The sequence below is a fragment of the Eptatretus burgeri genome, chromosome 1, assembly GCF_056783735.1.
Source record: "Eptatretus burgeri isolate ZD-2024b chromosome 1, Ebu_testis_v1, whole genome shotgun sequence".
Classification (NCBI taxonomy): domain Eukaryota; kingdom Metazoa; phylum Chordata; class Myxini; order Myxiniformes; family Myxinidae; genus Eptatretus; species Eptatretus burgeri.
The window spans coordinates 37,214,268-37,227,230 of NC_140961.1; the positions used below are offsets into that span (position 1 = coordinate 37,214,268).

The following is a 12,963-nucleotide window of genomic DNA, read 5'->3' on the forward strand; positions in this document are numbered from 1 at the left end:
TGTGGTGGTTAGAATGATAACTTGTTGAACTCCAATTTCTCTAGACTTAGGAATTAATACAGCGGTTGATCATTACGTCTGGGGAGCAAAATTAATTGCAAAGAATAAGGGTGATTGTCTCTTTTAAGCATAAAATTGCTGTCAAACATCTAAGTTGAAAAATACAGTTAAAATGTCTGTAAAAATGTCGATGTAATAAAATATGTTTCAATAACGGCAATTGATGTCATACATCAAGGCACGAGTTCAACGACCACTTGTGTTTTGGGCCCTTCACGTTCATAAACAAACCGTTTTTATGCACGTCAAACAACAAGAATGCTCAAAATGCCTTCTCTTACCATCATGTATGTGTGCACAGGTGGCAATTACAAAGGAAAATCCTGTTTTCAATGAGGAATGCAACAGACTGTTCGTTAAATTTCCACTTTTAACAGGGCGCAAGTGAAGAAAACAACAATAAACTCAAAACGCAAATCCCGTCCACGTCCGCTTTGTACTCAAACTATACTTGAAAACAACAGGTAAAAAAGAAAAAAAGAATGTAAATTTTATTAACTAGTGTTCTCCATATTGTCATCATCGAGTTTTGTTGAAAATTTGATGAAAAAAAATCTCAAATGGTAAACTAGAAAGCATCTCAAAATGCAAGTGAACAAAATAAAGAAACACTGAAGCGAACTTAAAAACCGGCCGTTCCGTGCTGCACAGCGGATCGACTCGTAAGGCCTATTTTTACTTACTGTGACTTTTCCTTTTGACATTTTGACCAAATTATTAATTAGTGTTCTCCATATACTCATCTGTGTCCCATATACTCATTTGTGTCGGAGTGGCGACCCGTCCAGGATTGTGCCCACTGGCCAAGGAGACTGCTTAGGCAGCACCAACGCTCTGCACAGAGTATGGTCCCAATGGATGGATGGATATACTCATCATAAAAGTTTGTTGAAAATTTGATGACAAAAACTCAAATGATTAAAAAAAAGTTCTGGCTTGAACACACATACACACGCATAGATACTTTCAAACCTAGTGGGTCTCTGTTCCATCTACTGAAACCCACCCACGTGTGGAGATTACAGCCAACAACAGCAACTTTCACGCACACACACTTACATATGTATTTGTGCACACACTCATATACAGTGTACACACACATATACAGTGTACACACACACACACACACACACACACACACACACACACACACACACACACACACACACACACACACACACACACACACACACACACACACACACACACACACACACACACGTGGAGGTGGATACTTCGAGACCTGGGAGTGCTCTGTTCCACCTTCTGAAACCCACATATAAAAGCCAGTTTTCTGCGGCGTGACAGATGGGGTAATAATCCATCCATCCATTGGGACCATACTCTGTGCAGAGCGTTGCTGCTGCCTAAGCAGTCTCCTTGGCTATTGGGCACAATACTAGACAGGTCGCCACTCCGACACAGGGGTTAATAATGATACAAACAAAAGGAATAATAATTTAAAAAAAAATTGTACAAAAAATTGTCATTAATGGCATAACGTGCAGTCATGTGGGTCAATGTCATTGGGTTACGCAAGGTACCACTGGCAACTTTTAACAAACTATAATTTTCTGCTATCTTCAGTCAAACGTCAGGCCTGGCCATCTAGTTTACAAGGATACACAAGGAACTCTGGTGCAGGAGGAGGCCATTCGGCCCATCATGCCTGTGCTGCACCAACACCAGTATCTTTCACCTATCCACACACTAGCTACCTACCATACACACAATCCAACATCCCTATGCCCTTAGATGTCCAATATATCCAGGTACCTATATAATTCACATTTAAAGTTATCCACCCCCTCCACTGCCACCACCTTTCCCAAGAGATTATTCCATGCATTAACCGCTCTCCAACTGGAAGACCCCTGACATAAAACTGTCCCAACTCTAATTTTCTTGACTCTAAAGCTATGACCCCTGTTTCTAACACTGTCCACACTACTGAAAAACTACACTACACATATCTTGTCCACACCCTTCATTATTTTAAACATCTCCATCAGATCCATTCAAAATCTTCTCCTTTCCAATATAATGTACTTCCTGTCTCCTTCAAACGTTCCTCATAGTTTAGTCCAGCTAACCCTGGAAACGATCGAGTTTATCGACACTGTACCCGCTCTATCGCAGCTATGTCCTTCCTCAGATGTGGTGACTAAAAGTATACACAATATTCTAGATGAGGCTTCACTAAATTCCTGTAAAGTGTTAAAACCACCTCTTGATTTATAATTTATACCCCTCCGAATACAACCTAAAACCGAGCTTTTAACTTTACTTACAGCTGCCTGCCACTGTGCAGTCTGCTTACACCCCCCTCCACTCCTGTATCTATTGCCACCCCCAGATCCTTCTCCTGTGTGACACGCTCCAAAATTACCCCTTGCATCCTGTAATCTCTATATTCATTGTTCTTTCCCATCACCAACACCTTACACTTGCTCAGGTTAAATTCCATCTGCCAATCTTTTGCCCAATCGATGCAAGTATCAATACTTTCCTGAATCTGATCACCACACCCCTCTGCTATCCACCTTACCTCCAAGCTTTGTGTCTTCTGCAAATTTGGAAAGCCAACTCTTTACCCCACTCTCCAAATCATTGATGTAAATAATGAATAGTAATGGTCCGAGTACTGATCACTGAGGTACCCCACGACTTACATCCTCCCACTCACAGCCACTCTTTGCTTCCTCCCACTAAGCCAGTTTGCAATCCAATTAGCTACCTGACCAGTCACTCCACAAGCCGTCACCCTGGCTAACAACCTCCTATGTGATACCTCATCAAATACTTTCTTAAAGTCGAGATATACTGCATTCGCAGTACTTCCCTCATCCACCCAATCAGAAACGACTTCGTTTGATAGAACACATTATCCCGCTCTGTCTTGCGAGACAAGGACATGGGGCAGGGGGGGGGTCTACGAGCAGCAAACTTGATTGGTCGTGATGATGTAAAATGGCATAATATTTTCTCCAAGCATTGGAAGGGTTTTTGAAAGTGATAAAAAGGCGATTTGAGTTCTACAGTGTTCAGTTATATAATTCAGATTAAATAGAATAAAGATTTTAAAGGTCATAGAAAAATATAATTCTCAAAGTTTAACGCCGTTGATGAAGCATGTTTTACACCACCCACCACCACTTTACATTCGTTAGTTGTGCCTGGTGTTTGTGTCCTTTATGATATCCTTAAAAACAGTAATTTTGACGTTCGGAATGATGCAGAGCAAAAATATCTCACTCCTCTGTGCGCATGTGCGATTAGGACAAATTCAGAGCCAAAGTACTAACAAACAACAGGTTTGTTTTCCGATTCATGTTAAAAAAAAAGACTTAAATTTTAATTATGTTGTTCCTTGATCATAAACTGTCATTTGTAGACAGGACAGATGGACAAAAGTGAACCAATTGCTCACCCCGCTTTTCACTTTGCATGTGCAGGGTAATATATATATATATATATATATATATATATATATATATATATATATATATATATATATATATATACATATATATATATATATATATATATATATATATATAAATACATACATATATATATATATATATACTGTATATATACATAACAAAAATATATATATACATACATATATATATATATAAAAAAAAAAATATATATATATATATATATATATATATATATATATATATATATATATATATATATATATATATATATATATATATATGAGCCTGGTGTTGGCACAGTGGTTAGGGCAGCGGCTTGGGATCCAAAAGGTCCTGAGTTCAAGCCCCGTTGGGCCACTGAATTAATACACCAGGGGGTTGACTCAGCCCGTCATCCTTCCGAGGTCGGCGAAATGAGTACCAGTATACTGGGCCGGTGTATACCCCGGTTAAATAGGTGTACCATATCCCTGTGTCGTAAGAGGCGACCAGGGTTGCGTCAGGAAGGGCATCCGGCGTAAAACATGTGGCAAATCACTATGCGGATCATACGGATGATCCGCTGTGGCGACCCCTAACGGGAGCAGCCGAAAGAAGAAGAAGAAGATATATATATATATATATATATATATATATATATATATATATATATATATATATATATATATATATTGTTACGGTTGTGGAAATTCACAGAACACCATTCAGGTTTCCCAGAGATCAATAATGTCGATAAGTGTGTGTTCAGATTAGATTTCCCCACCGATGTCTAAAGGGATAATTCGTGCAACCGGGCTGTGATCTTTGAGGTAGTATTATTCTTTTGCTATCTTTATTTTGGAACAACCGCATCTCAACAACCACAAACGCATCTCAACAACCACACCATCCCCACCACAGCGCCAACCACGACATCTCAACAACATCTCCACAAACGAACAACATCGCCTCACCTTCATCTCCATTGCGCCGCCATCTTTTCGCCAGCCACGGCGAATGCCAACGAACAGCATCTCCGCGACAGACGCGGGGACTCCCTCGTTGGGGCGGGAGCCGATGATTTCCACAACGTCCGCTCTCTCCGCGTTTGGTGACGAGATCGGATCAAAACACCAAAAGGGGCAGAGCCAGCAGGGGCGAAAGGTCGAAGGTGGAAGATCAAACTCACCCCCCGGACTCCATAAAAAAGCGCGCTGGAACGCCAAGCGAGCAGTTTGTCTGGGTTCGTGGTCCAGTCTGTCTGGGTTCGTGGTCCAATCTGTCGGGGTTCAAAGTCTATGAGGAGTCTGTCGCAGTCTGTCGGGGTTCAAAGTCTGTCTGGAGTCGAGCTGGAGAGCGCCAAGGTTCGAGTCCAGTGGAGGGCAGTCGGGGTCGTCAGAGCGCAGTGAAGCCTGGAGCGCAGCCAAGCCTGCAGTACCGTGCCGAACTGTGGGTCGATGGTGACGGCCGGAGAGAAGTCGCCAGCCAGCGAAACGCGGACGACGGAGCAAACGCTGAGGAACGGGCGGGCTCGTAAAAGAGCATCAACTCTTGAAAGAGCAAAGGCCCGTTCGTTCTTCTGAGGCGTCGTCGGATAGGCCCGATCGACCAGGCCGCACGGTGGGGCCTGGGCCAACCGAGTCACGGTTACACGAACTGCCGTGTTGACGGAACATCAAGGGTCGCCCAGAGAGTCACCATGATGGTGGCAGGTAACCAGCCCGGTCTCACGGAGCTCCTTCGGTCTCCACAGCTCCGCGAACAATAAAGGCCTACGGGCCCTGTTCTTACCCTTTCCTTTCCTGGGGTTTTCTTTGCATGAAAGTGGTGGTGCCTTGTCCATAAGTAGAATTGTGGTAAAGTGATTGTGTACATAATAAATAGATACGGCTGTAGGTCTTTGTTTGCTTGTGTCTTTTCCCTACCCCCATTCATTGCATACGTGCTTGTATATCTGCATTGCTTCATTGACTGCATAGTGACAAATAAATGTCATTGTTTGAATGTTCACCTGCTCGTTGCATCCCCTTCCTCCATTGAGCTGCTGTAATTACGTACGGAATATTAGTTGGCTTTTAATAGCCGATAAAGTAATCGGATCCGACAGGACTTGGCGATATAAAACCGCTCGGAAAATCGCAAACGAAACAAGCTGCTTAAGAACAGCTCGTTTTCGTGCAGGCTCCTTTGAGGTGTAAATCCCTGGCATTTCTGTCTGCGCGCATACTTAGGTAAATCGACAATTCGGCGATCGGACCCTGTCGCGCATGGACAGAAGAGTTGGCTGATTTACGGTGTGGTTAAAAACACACCCGTAGCTGGATTTCGGCGTTGATCCGAAAGCTGCGACTAGGATTGCCCATCCGGTGGGCACGCGGCTGCGATTAGCTAAAAGCGGTCGTCTGCACGCCGAACGGGTGGAAACCACAACACTGTTGTCAAGGAGTGGGATTCAAATCCATCCCGCCTCCAAACCAAATTAACGGAACCGGATCAAGGGTGTGCGAGGTGACCCTCCGGTTCCATAAAATTACGAGCTTTTAAGTTATTTCCGATACGCAAAATGGCAGCTCAAGGCGAGCAGGCGCAGGGTGGATTAAATATAGATTTGGAAATGGTAGAATCCATGGTCCAGGACGCCATCGCCATGCGGTTTGAACCCATACCAGAAGGTTGGGAAATGCGGCAATGCAATGTATCTGGTCCTCCTTTTTATTACAACCCCACCACTAATTGTAGTCAGTGGGAGCGGCATGAGCATGAACTTTGCTGGCAAACAAACTCAGAGTCGCAAGATTGCGGCGCGGCCGCACCTCAGCGCGGCACGAGGCGTGAGCAGGTTGCTATTAATAGCGCAACGAGCCGCACGGCACGGCGGGGGAAGCGCTCCCGCCCACCGGTTCAAACCATGGGGGCATGGCAGGCGAGGCAGGGTGACGACGCATACATTGGCGAACTTCAGACACAATTGTCGGATGCCTTGGAGCAGTGGAGGTGTGGTGATAACTGTATAGAGGAATTGCAAATTGAATTGGCCGATGCAGAGGAACGAATTCGGGAGCTGGAAGAGGACTTAGCCAGCACAGTCGAGGAACTACATGGGGAAACGACGCAAGTAGATTGGTTGCGTGGGTTTTTGTTACAAAAGGCGAGCGAACTAAATGAAAGAAAAGAGGAGGAGCAAATTAGTAATTCTCGGGATAGGAAGAACTTGGAGGAAGAATGGGGAAAAAATCTATGTGAAGAAAAGAATAAAGTAGAGTGGTTTACCCGTTTGTTAGAACATGAGAAGAGCGAACTGAACGAAAGAATAGAGGAAGAGCAAATTAGTAACTGCCGGGGATAGAGAGAACTTGGAAGAAGAATGAAAAACAAAGCTAGTTTTCCCCGCTATGGAGGCCCCGGGACCCCTTGTGGTAGCACAAATTCCCATTCCCCGCGGTAGGCCGTGGAATGGATGAGTTGGAGGAAAAAGGAAAAACGGAAACATGATTTGAAATTGCAACAACTGAAGAAAAAGATAAGATCAGGTGATCAGATAAGAGGAAGCTTAGAACAGAAGATAAAAAGAAGAGAGAAATATCTAAAAAAAAAAACTAAAGGAAGATGGTAAGACAGTGGACGAAATGAGGAAGGAAGAATGTGAAAGAGGTGTGGAGATGAGAAAGGAATTAGAAAAAAAAGCTTCTGAGTTACGGAAACACCAAAACAAAGAGACGGGATTAGAAAACGAGCTGAGGATGTTGAGAGAGGAAAGAAAGAGAATGGAGAATGAAATGTTAAGGAACCACACTGTGCAGATCAAACAGTTAGAACAGAAGCAAGATTAAAGAATGAGATGCAAGAAAGTATTCAAAGAAACAACGAGATTGGAGAAGGAAGAACATGAGAGACAGTGGGAAAGGAAACAAAAGGAAAGACAAGAACAACGAAAAAAGAAAGCAAGGTTGAAGTACGCGGAGATAGTGAAAGAACGACGGAAAAAGGATACCAGCCAATTGAAGGAAACTATGAGATTGGAGAATGAAGAGCATGAGAGACAGTGGAGGAGGAAGCAAAAAGGACAAGAACGACTCAAGGAGAGAGCAAGGTTTAAGTACGCGGAGATCATGAAAGAACGACGAATGAAACGGGAAAAGGAGATCGGCCAATTGAAGGAAACGATGAGATTGGAGAATGAAGAACATGAGAGACGGTGGGGTAGAAAACAAAAACAATATGAATTTGAAATTAACCAATTCAAGGAGAGTGCAAAGTTGGAGTCCACAGAGATGGAAAAGCTCCGGAAAGATAATGAACAACTAAGGGGGCTCATAGAGGAAGAACGACTCAAATGGGAAGGAAAATGGAGCCAGGAAGTAGAACAACACAATAATATGGGATGTGTGACATTACAGGGAAGAATGTTAGTGGTGCGGGGCTTTATTGACACCACTCGTCGGATGAAACAACAATTAGGGCAAACCCTGATAAAGGAGACACAAATAAAAACAGACACCGGAGATAGAGGGTGAATTAAAAGAAATTAAAGACGAACACACACACATGAAGTTAGCGAGGGACAATGAGGGGGAGCTTGGGGAATGTCCCATGACCCGGTGCGAGCAGCAGGATAGCCTCCTTCAGGAACGGAGGGAGACGCTATGCTCCCTTGAAGCGGATCACGACCAGGTGGGTCCGGTCGAGCTTTGCGAGGTTAGGGGGCGAGTGCTGTGAACTGGTACACGCGGAGCTTAGGGGGGTATGGAGGCCCCGGGACCCCTTGTGGTAGCACAAGTTCCCAGCGTGGTTGTTCCGGTGTGTGTGGTTACGTGTGTGGTTTCGAAATGTGTGCTGGAAAGCGCGCATTGCGTGGGTGAAAGGCCGTTTGTGAAAGGAACCGCATGTGTGAGAGAGCGCTATGAAAGGGAGATGACTGTTGGTATGCGAGAACACGCAACCGCATGTCCGAGTGTGAGTGTCATGGTAAGGTGTGTAAGTGTCATAGCACGCGGGAGTGCGTGTGTTGAATGGCGACGCAGACGGCACCAGACGAAGGACAAAGGCCGAGTAGCGGCCGTAGCAGTTTCGAGGACCGTGCCGGATTCGCAAGGCAGCGCGCGCGGGGTCCGTGCTGTTCTTCGCAAGAGGCCACCACGTGCACGCCTGCGCGAGTGAAATCCGGTCCGGAAAAGCACGCGGTGGATGAGCCGATCCCGCGGACGGACAGAAGCTAGGCTGGGATTGTGAATTTGGAGCGGACGGGTTCTCCAGGCGAGCCTGTATGTAAACATTTGCTCACGTGGGGAACCCCTCGAAACGCGAGGCTTGCTTGGGATGCACAGGGTCACGTGGTGGCTGCATGGTTGAAATCCGGCAGGAGGGAAACCCCTGCCAGATGTTACAGTCCGAGGAGGGACGAGGTGCGCGAAGCACGAACAGCTGCCATAACGTCATGGGGAAAGAGCGCAGGTTGCGAGTTTCCGCGCTGGAGCACAGGGAAGAAAAAAAGAGAGAAAAGCAAGCCTCTCCACTTCGGGTGAACAGGATTCCCAGGCAGAGGGTGGAAGACTCCCTTGCCTGGGCACAGGAACAGAACTAGTTAGGGGGAAGGGTTAGCTTAGTTAGACCGGCTTCATGGGGCAGGGACAAGTCCTCATGGGGCCCGTGGAATGGATGAGTTGGAGGAATTTTAGTTTAGATTTAGGAGGGGAAATGATATTTGGAGACATGGACATACGTTGAGTGTGTAGAGGGGATGTAGCTTAGCTAAGTATTGTTAAATGGAATGTGCTATATTGTAAGGGATGACGAGGGAGCACGAGTTAGTTGGGGGATTTAGTGAGAAAAATGGCAGTATTCAGTGATGGAATGAAATGGAAAGGAAACATGATGAGTGAGTGAGGGCCAGCGGGCCTGAGTGTATGGAGTGAATGTGGTATGCATGGTGCGATGAATGATTGGGGGGGAGGAGTGATTCCCACCCAAGGGACCCCGGGGTCAATGTAAAGTGAGTTAGTGGGTTAGTCAAATTGATAAAATGGAGGTCGTTTTGCTGTTGGTGGGAATGTAGGCTCGAAACCTGTTTGGAGGGGTGCAGGAGTCCTGTTGACGGGCTGGGAGCGTGGCTACGAATGGTGAGTATCGCTTCGTGGGCACCCCGGGCACCAGGCTAGTCGGCCGTGGTAGGCCAAGGGTCCAAGAGGGGCCAGGATAGCGTAGTGGGCATATAGCGTAGTGGCACGTAGATAGAGTAGGAAAAACATATATATATATATATTTGTATATATATATATTGTTGCGAATTCGCGCCCGCCGGCGTGCGAGCGGCCACGTAACTCGAATCGCGGCACGTCGCCCACCGGACGGACAATTCCGTCGTGACCCTCTCGGACTAACGCCGGAAACTAGTCACGGGTGGGCCTTTCGGCCTCACCACGATCGTGCCAACCGGCCCCCCGCGTGGGATAGGGTTGTTCGCCAAATTCGACCTACCTCAGTACCCACACGGAGGGTAGACCGGGCGATCGCACCTCGCCGCAGGTCGACTTCGGACACGGGCCACTTTAAGCGACCCGTTCCGTACTATCGGGATAACCGAGCGGTGTTATATCGTCGACCTCGACGGTTCCGATTAATTATCGGGCGTATTTAGCCCACTACCAACCCTTTACGTGAAGTAAGATGGAGATTCAATTATAGAAAAGACGAAGCGAAACGGGAAAAACAGTTCAACATAAGGCACATTTATTCCGTGGCAAACGGAAAGCACACACATACAATTACAACAATTATGCACCAAAAGCAAATGTAACAAAAGGAACACAACAATTATGCACCAAAAGCAATTGCAACAAAAGAAACACAACAATGCAGATCTACTACCGACTATGCGAGCACACGGCAACACTTACACAGTTTTACTTTACAGACGGCGCCGACAACACATATACTCAAAAGCAAAAGAAAAGGGCCACCCTCAAATACAAGGGGGCAGACGGGGCCTGGGGCGCGAGACCGCGTGGAGCCTACCCGTCTTGTGATGAGCCGCAAATGTCGCGGCGGTGCCCCGACTCCGCGCTCCTCCGCGGGTTTCGTTGGCACTGCTTGGAATGGGGTGGGAACGGGGCCCCCTTTTCGCACTATCTCAGCGCGGGGGGAAACAGGGGGGGTTGTTGATGCTCTGGGGAAAGAGGACAGCTGGCTTGCTTGGGTCCCGCGACGAGCGACTCCACTGCGACCTCGACCGCGCTCCCGGCTTCCCCTCTCTGCAGCTCCCCGACAGACTCCGAACCCCGACAGACTCCGACTCCCCTCCAGACCCGTCTTGACTGCTGCTGCCACACTCTGCTGCTGCCACACTTCGCCGCCGCCACACCTCTCCAACTCGCCCGAGCCCAAAAAAGAAACTGACTGAATTCGCCCCGCGCTCGCGCTTTATAGTGCGGCAGGAGAATCCATATGCAAATTTCCGGATCAGGATGAGCTCGGGGGCGGAGCCACGCTCGCCCATTGGACGGAGGAAAAGTGGGCGTGAACCTCCCCTGATCCTCGAATTTGCATATATTGATTCGACTCCGACGCGCTTGGAGGCGGGGCCAAATCGCCCCGCGCTTAATGATTGGACGGATCGGAAGTGGGCGTGTATCATTCCTGATCCGACTTCCCCTCGGAAAGGCCGCTCTTTGTACCCGCGGCTCAGCGCGCGCCCTGTACGAGACCAGGACAGCCTGACGCTCGGCGTTCAAAAGTGGCGCGGGAATGGCCGCAGAAGGAGAGGCGAAGGTGGTGGAGGGTCTAAAGTGGCAGTCCCTGGCCACGGTGACGCTTGGAATGGCGGTGATGCGATGGATGCGAGAGCGAGTTGTGACGGTAAAGGTCGTGGCTGTTGGCGTTGTTGTTGTGAAGCGGCGTTGCGGTTGGTGGTTGTTGTGTGATGGCGGTTGAGACGTGGTTGGTTCAAAATAAAGATAGAACAGAAAAACAGCTATCTTAAAGGGTCGCAGCCCGAATGAATCACATTTATTCCCTCTAAACAACGGGTTTGGGGCTAACTACACATGTACTTACAGAGATACCTCACCTACAGGACCTGAATGGTGGTTTGCGAATTTCCTCAACCACAACAATATATGTATATATATATATATATATATATATATATATATATATATATATATATATATATATATACATATATATATATATATATGTATATACATACATATACGTCTACTATATAAATGGCAGTCCTTCTGTCTGTCTGTGTCTGTCTGTTTGTTTGTAACCAATAAGCTCCTAGACCAGTGAACCGATCTTGATGAAACTTTACACACATATAGACCTAGCATTCAGCTCCAGGATGCGCTAAGTGGCTTTCCAGAAAAATGAAAAAAAAAAAAATGAAAAAATATATATATTAAAAAAAAAAAATTCCCATTAAAAAAAAAGCCTTTCGAATAGTGCGCCGGCGTATTAATCGTAACAAAAGGATTCATGGTTAAAAACGCTAGGGTTTTTTGAAATACAAAATGTTCGTATTCGTTGACTTTTTAAACATACACATTCTCCTCCTGTTATTTGAATTCTTGAACTGCCCGTGCACGGCAACAGATAACTGCTGATAGATCTGCTCATGAAAGAGCCAGGCAAGCGGAGTCAGCTGCAGAGCGAGAGAGCGAGAGAGCGAGAGAGCGAGAGAGCGAGAGAGAGAGAGAGAGAGAGAGAGAGAGAGAGAGAGAGAGAGAGAGAGAGAGAGAGAGAGAGAGAGAGAGAGAGAGAGAGAGAGAGAGAGAGAGAGAGTCGTCTTACTGCTGATATATCTGCTCATAAACGAGCCAGGCAAGCAGAGTCGGCTGCAGAGAGAGAGCATCGCCTAACTGCAAATAGAGCGTCACACCAATGGGCGAGAGAAGCACAAAACTCACGTTCCAGCTTTCTCGGTCCGGGTTTTGGCAGGACATCAAGGACAGTTTCCACTGCTGCTAGAAACATTGAGTGGCTCAAGGCTGCCTTCAACTATGACCTCTCTGAGGATTACGGCAGCATAAAGCCTTCCTTCCATAAATCTGAGGAATAAAAGAAGCCTTCCTAATTTTCTCCAGACAACTAATGCCTCAGTCTAACTAGCGTGAGGAAAATAGGGCAAATTTCCCGGGTATTACCGGGTACTTCAGCTGGTATATACATACATACATATTGTTGTGGTTGACGAAATTCGCAAACCACCATTCAGGTCCCGTAGGGGAGATATCTCTGTAAGTATATGTGTAGTTCGGCCCAAACCCGTTGTTTAGAGGGAATAAATGTCATTCATTCGGGCTGCGACCCTTTTAGGTAGCCGTTTTTCTTTTACTATCTTTATTTTGGACCAGCCGCCATTACTACCACCACAACCACCACCAACCACGTCTCAACAGCCATCACACAACAACCACCAACCGCAACGCCGCTTCACAACAACAGCCACGACCCTTGCCGTCACATCTCGCTCTCGCAA

General features: G+C 46.5%; 1 protein-coding gene across 10 annotated transcripts in view; it reads right to left on the reverse strand.

The window, feature by feature from the left end:
- LOC147034261 (uncharacterized) overlaps nt 1-12,963 on the reverse strand; it is a 231,089-nt gene that overhangs the window by 76,362 nt on the left and 141,764 nt on the right. The window lies entirely within an intron of this gene.